This window comes from Phymastichus coffea, unplaced genomic scaffold, assembly GCF_024137745.1.
Source record: "Phymastichus coffea isolate CEN01 unplaced genomic scaffold, Cenicafe_Pcof_1.1 PCOF00040, whole genome shotgun sequence".
NCBI lineage: Eukaryota > Metazoa > Arthropoda > Insecta > Hymenoptera > Eulophidae > Phymastichus > Phymastichus coffea.
The window spans coordinates 1190709-1196708 of NW_026706851.1; positions in this window are offsets into that span (position 1 = coordinate 1190709).

A 6000-nucleotide genomic window follows, 5' to 3' on the forward strand; every position below is an offset into this window, starting at 1 on the left:
TTCCAAAAGACTCCGTCGCCGTCGATGAACGGGCGCCACAAGCGCGTTTGGCCCGACGCATTCCCTCCGACCGCAGGCTCACCATCAGCCATCCCCGACCTCGGAGGCGAGACTAGCCCAGGGCTCTCCACCCCCACGGGGCCAGACTCGTTCGGGTTCACCTCTTCGGGGGGAACCGGCTCCGCCCTCGAGGTCTGGGATTGCCCAACCTCTCCGGACGCGCCTTATTTCGCCTCACGTCGGCTCATCGCTTCCATCCTCGCAGTCAAAGTTTCCTGCGAGGACAGACTATCGCCGACGTAGCGGAACTCTACGTCCTTGGAGAAGTCGGGGAGCCGCCCAGCCTTCTTTTTCCTCGAGGGTTCGGGGACGTCCTCGTCTTCGTACCCCTCGGGAGGAAAGAGGCCCTGACCGCCGGGCCGCGTCGGCGGGAGCACTCTACGCGGCCTTTCTTCCGGCTCAGCTGTCGCCGGGAGGAACTGCACCTCGAGGGGAATTTTTATTTCCCGCCTCGGAGCACGCGGCGAAACCAGAGGTTCCTCCCGGACCGTCGGCAGGGAGCCACAATCCTCCCCCTTTGCCTCTCCGAAACGCAAACCCGGGGTGCCTGGTTTTATGTAGGTTCGTATACCCCGGGTGCGGGCGGTTTGGAGGCCCATGTCTACCCCCCAGCGTAGGCGCACCCGATCCGAGCGCGAACCCGCGGTCCGCGAGATGCCAGGTTGGCCAGTGCCTGCTGGAGCGGGAGCGCCTGACGGGCCGGGCCGGTGTTGAGGTGGTTGTCCCATTCGGCCCGGCCCGGATGAGAAACCGACTCCAGCGGAACGAAGTTAGCCCTGAGGGCCTCCTGCTACTCCCGAGCCTGACGTTCCAGGTGCGGCGGGAGTGGGGCAGCGGCCGGCGGCGCCAGGGACGCGCTACCACTGACTTCGCCCGTCGCGCCCGCGACCGACCCGGGAGTTGAGCCGGGGTCACCACCAGAGCTTTGCCTATCAGGCCGGGGGGGCGAGCTCCCGCACCTTAGGAGGGTCGGTGATTGACGGATCCGTAGCGGCATGGCTGCACAAATTTCTGCACATCGTACCACATACCCGGCCAGAAGTACTCGCGAGCGATGTGGTCATACGTCTTTTCGCGGCCAAGATGTCCCGCAGACGGCTCGCAATGAGCGTCTCGCATAACACATGATCGGCGCTCCTCCGGTACGACGAGCCGCCAACACTGCTCTTTATGGGTTATATTGGGTCCCGGAGTTCATTGGTACCATATTTGTACAGCATTCCGTCCTCGATTTTCCAGTGCTGGAACTTCTGTGGTTTTGACTCCACGTCTCTCAACCGTTGAAGGTACCATGGATCGGCGATGGTTTCGAACGCTGCGATGTCCTCCTGGGGCCCCGTCCCACGAGACAACGCGTCCGGGACATGATGGAATGCTCCCTTGCGGTACACCAGCTCGAAATCCCATTGCTGTAGCTCAAATATCCAGCGGGCCAACCGCCCCGAAGGATCCTTCTTATTTTTCAGCCAAGTCAGAGCCATATGATCGGTGACTGCAATAAAATGCGCGCCCTCGATGTACGGTCTGAACTTGTGAATGCCGAATAGCAGGGCGAGACATTCGAGCACTGACACGGTGTGGTTCCTCTCGTGTTCGTTCAGTGTGCGGCTCGCGTAACACACCGGGTGGTCGTGCTCCTCGTCGTCCTTCTGCATCAGACAGGCTCCTAGCGCATAGGACGACGCGTCGCAGTGCACATAGAACGTTCGGGTGAAATCCGGACGTACCAGCACTGGGGCCTCGGTTAACGCTTGTTTCAGCGAATCGAACGCTTGCTGTTGTTCGAAGCCCCAGCGCCAGACCTGGTTCTTGCGCAACAGCTTCGTTAGGGGCACCTTTAGATGTGACTCGTGCTCGATAAACCTGGGGTACCACCCACACATTCCCAAGAATCGGCGCAACTGTTTGATGTTCCGCGGGGCTGGAAAGTCCAGGACGGGCCCCACGCGGTCGGAGTCTGGCCGCAGCCCATTCTCGTCGAGGAGGTACCCCAAAAATGTTACGATAGAGCAACCGAACTCACTCTTCTCGACGTTAATTTCCAGTCCCGCCTGGACCATGCGCCTTAGCGCCTTCTCGAGCCACACCAAGTGATCCTCGAACGTTTCCGTGACTATAATCACGTCGTCGAGGTACTTGAACACGTGCGGTTCGAAGTCTGGTCCGAACAGTGCGTCCATCAAGCGCATGAAGGTTGCGGGGGCATTGACCAACCCGAAGATTATCCGGTTACATTCCCAAAGACTGCAACCTGGTGCCCCAAAAGCCATATACTTCTTACTATCTTCTTGCAAGGGCACTTGAAGATACGCGCTCTTTAGGTCAATTTTGGAAATGTACCGGGCCCCCCGCAACCGATCGAGTACCACATCTACTCCCGGCATCGGATAAGCGTCGATGCGAGTGGTTTTGTTCACTGGTCGCAGGTCGATGCACAGGCGATAGTTTCCATCGTGCTTTTTGACGACCACCGGTGCACTACACCACTCACTCTGGGAGGAGCGGATTAACCCCTTTTTGTGCCAATCCGCGACCTCCCGGCGGATGAACTCGGTGACCTGCAGGGAGTACCTGCGCATGGGTGTCTTGATCGGCCTCGCACCTTGTACATCGATGACGTGTTCAATCAAGTCCGTCTGCGCAGGTGACTCCTTCGGCACTACACGTCGTACCAACGCCCTAATTTGTAGTTGTTGGGGTTCCCGTAGTGACGAAAGCCCTCCCACCTCCGCTGCTAAACTCAGGTTCCTTGGACGGTCGGGAAAATATATGCGGTCTCCCACTCTTTGCGCAAAGTGGTACCACATCTCCCTGCCTTCGACCCTCCACGTGTTCTCTGGCGTCCAACCGAAATCCGAATGCACGGATAAAATCCTGTCCCAGGAACATAACGTACTACAAATCCTGCTCGCACACATATGCCTCAATCGACCGGACTACCGTGTCAATCTCGATCACCAGCCGCAGCTTCCCTAGCATGCTGACTGATGTGCCCGAGAAACCGTTCACCGCGCCAGGGGTTCTTTGCACTCGAGCTCGGAAATCTTGCGTGATCCGGCGGCCCACAACCGATACCTGTGCCCCTGTATCGAACAGGGCGCTGTATGGTTTGCCGCCAATGAGCAGTATGAGCAGTGGACGGTTTTCCCCGGTGGCATCTAGCACAGGGTTCTCACCATCAGATGCAGCCGAACAGTCAGTCGTGACCTCCACGACCACCACCCCCGCCGGAACCGACGAAGCTTCCAGTTCCTTCGTCGCGTTCCCACCAACTGGAGTGGGTGTGGTCCCAGGTGACGACCCGGAGGAGCTTAATGGTTCGTCGCCATCGACCCTCCTGTCCATCGTGCAAGTTCTGGTATTCTTCTCCATCCGTTACTTGCCAACGGCTTTCAAGACGTTCCTCGAGCTCCACCCAATATTCTCCGTTCGTCCCCGTCTCCTCCCCCTCCTGAACTCGTATTTTTAGATCGAGTTCGCCGTGCCTGAGTTCTGCGGCCCACCGCGAGCCATCGCCGAGAGCGTTGGGCCACCGCTCCCAGCAGGCTGGTTTTCCGCCAGCCTTCGTATTGGCTCACAAATCACACAGGTGCGGAACGTACAATTTGGCGCCTGGCAGTTCTGGCACGACTCCCTTGGCCGACTTAGAGGGCAACCCGGAGCGTAGTGTCCTGGCTGATGGCATCGGAAGCAAATTGGGCTTCCTTGTCCTTGGTTGGTTTGGTCTCGGCCGGTGCTTGGGCATTCAGAGATTCGGTGGCCTTCCCCGTTACAGCCATAGCATCTCCCCTGGAAAACGGCCCGACTCTGCCCGGTTCTTGAGTTTTGCTGGCGCCTCACAGCTTGCGTTGGCGCCTGCAATGATGGAGCGGTCCGCGGGTTGTCACCAGTGCCTCCGGTGTTCCTCTAGGCCCGCTGGTTGGCGTTTTGTCGCAGTGTGGGCGGCATCCAATTGCTCGCCGCATACTGCCACCCCGATTCACGATTAGAGGAGCGTTCGGCCGTAGCAACGCTAGGGGCTTTTGCCTTCTTTTTCTTTTTCTTGGCCTTAGACTTATTTGCCATGGACGCCTTTACTGGGGGGGCCACGGCATTGGCTGCTACATGTGCCCTTTTTCCTTTTCCCCGGTAGGCGGCGTCTTCAACTGGCAGGTTGTCCTTAGCGAAGGAGGGTGCCACCTTCTCTCGCGTTTCCGATATTTCTCTAGTCTCTCGCCGTAATACTCCAGGTCGCGTAAGGTATGGACGGACTTCTCCCTAATATACCTCCCGTATTCAGGGTTGAGGCCCGCTTTGGCCAGCCGGACCTGTTTCCTCTCCGAGGGGGGAGGCCTCATCCTTCTGACGACGCTCTCGAACGCGGTCAGGTAGTCCTGAGCCTGCGTCCGACGAGCCAACACGTCGTACAGTTCCTCCCTTGATAACGCCCGACAGTAATGCCGGCGGAAACTATCCGCAAAATCCCGGAACGTTCGCCACGTTCCAAGTTTGTTGGCCAGCCATACCTCCGTGCGGTCCAAAAAGATCACGTCCAGGGCCGGCAGCACCTCGCGGTCCGGGAGTCGGTACATCCGCACGCAGCGCTCAAGTTTCTCCAAGAAACGTTCCGCGACTGAGCCCAACGCACCGCTAAATTTAAGGTTCCACGTGCGGAATGCTGTCACCGCGTCCGCGCGTTTTCCATTCAAACGTCCCCTGGAGGTGCCCCGCATGGAATCGCAGGAGCTCGACCTGGTTTGGCCACCCTGACGAGCCCGGAATCGGCCGTGCGGACGCGGCTCTTCAGGGCTGCTCGTGGAGCTCCAAGCACTCTCCTCATCCGACTCCGAGAAGCTCACTCGCGCTTCCCGCCGTATCCTGCCAAGTCGTCTGCCGCGGCGTAGTCGCGTTCGATCTGGCTCGTTCAACGATTTCGGTGACGACGCCGGACAGTCGTGGGTCGGTGTCGGCCTGGGTTGACGCTTCCCTCCGCTCGTGCCCGCGGCAGCTATCATTCGTTCGAGTCGGTCTGTAAGGCATCCAGAGCTCAAACGCCTGGGGGATCGCCTCCTGGTCTCCCCCTGCCCCGCGGCAATCACTGCCCGCGTCGGCAGTGGCTGAGAGATCGGCAGATCAGTCGGGGCCCGGAGCGGTGGGGCCCCAGGCGTTGTTGGGATCTGGCCCCCCGCGCCAAACCCAAATGCCTGCAGAACCAGGGCTAGCTGATCCAAGACCGCTGGGTCGATCTGGACGAGACTCGGGGGCAAGATAGGGTTTGACGGTGCCGGGGCCGATAGTGCAGGGTCTGAGGGTGCCGCATTTAATAGCGTCGTTGCTTTCATCCCGTCCTTCCCGCCTTCGTTCATCAAGCCCACCTGCGGAGCCACTGGGCCCAATACGGAGACTTCATGTCTCCCTTCATCTTCGGTGTCCGACGAACCACTCGCACCCCCTTCTCGGATCAGGGTACGGTTGGCGAGGTCAAATGGCTCCACCGAACCTGCCGTAGATGGGGAGTGTTGGACCTTCTTTCGTCCCGAAGGGTGAAGGAGGGAAATGTCTCCTGTTCCCGATGGACGGACGTTTGCCTCCCGAGACAGGGCCTGTTCCAATAGCGTAGCCAGGCTCTGATCGACCCCCGAGTCACGGTCTCCAGCTTAACCATGCTCCGGTAGTCGTCCCGATAGGAAATCCTCGGGATAGAGGGGGGCATCCGTATCTGGCCGTGCGGCCATGATGAATTGAGGTAGCTCGCTCATACATAAGATTATTTCAAGAAATAACAAATGACTAAACTTGTTTATCCCAGGGTTAGGTGGATTAACATGCTGATAGTTTGACGGGGTTAGTTTCTAGGAGGTGAAACACCCCTTAAACATTTTTTTTTTAATCCGGAAACACGTCAATTTAATTTTGGTATTTTCTCATTATCAGTGCGATTTTTAAATCACTCGAGCTGTT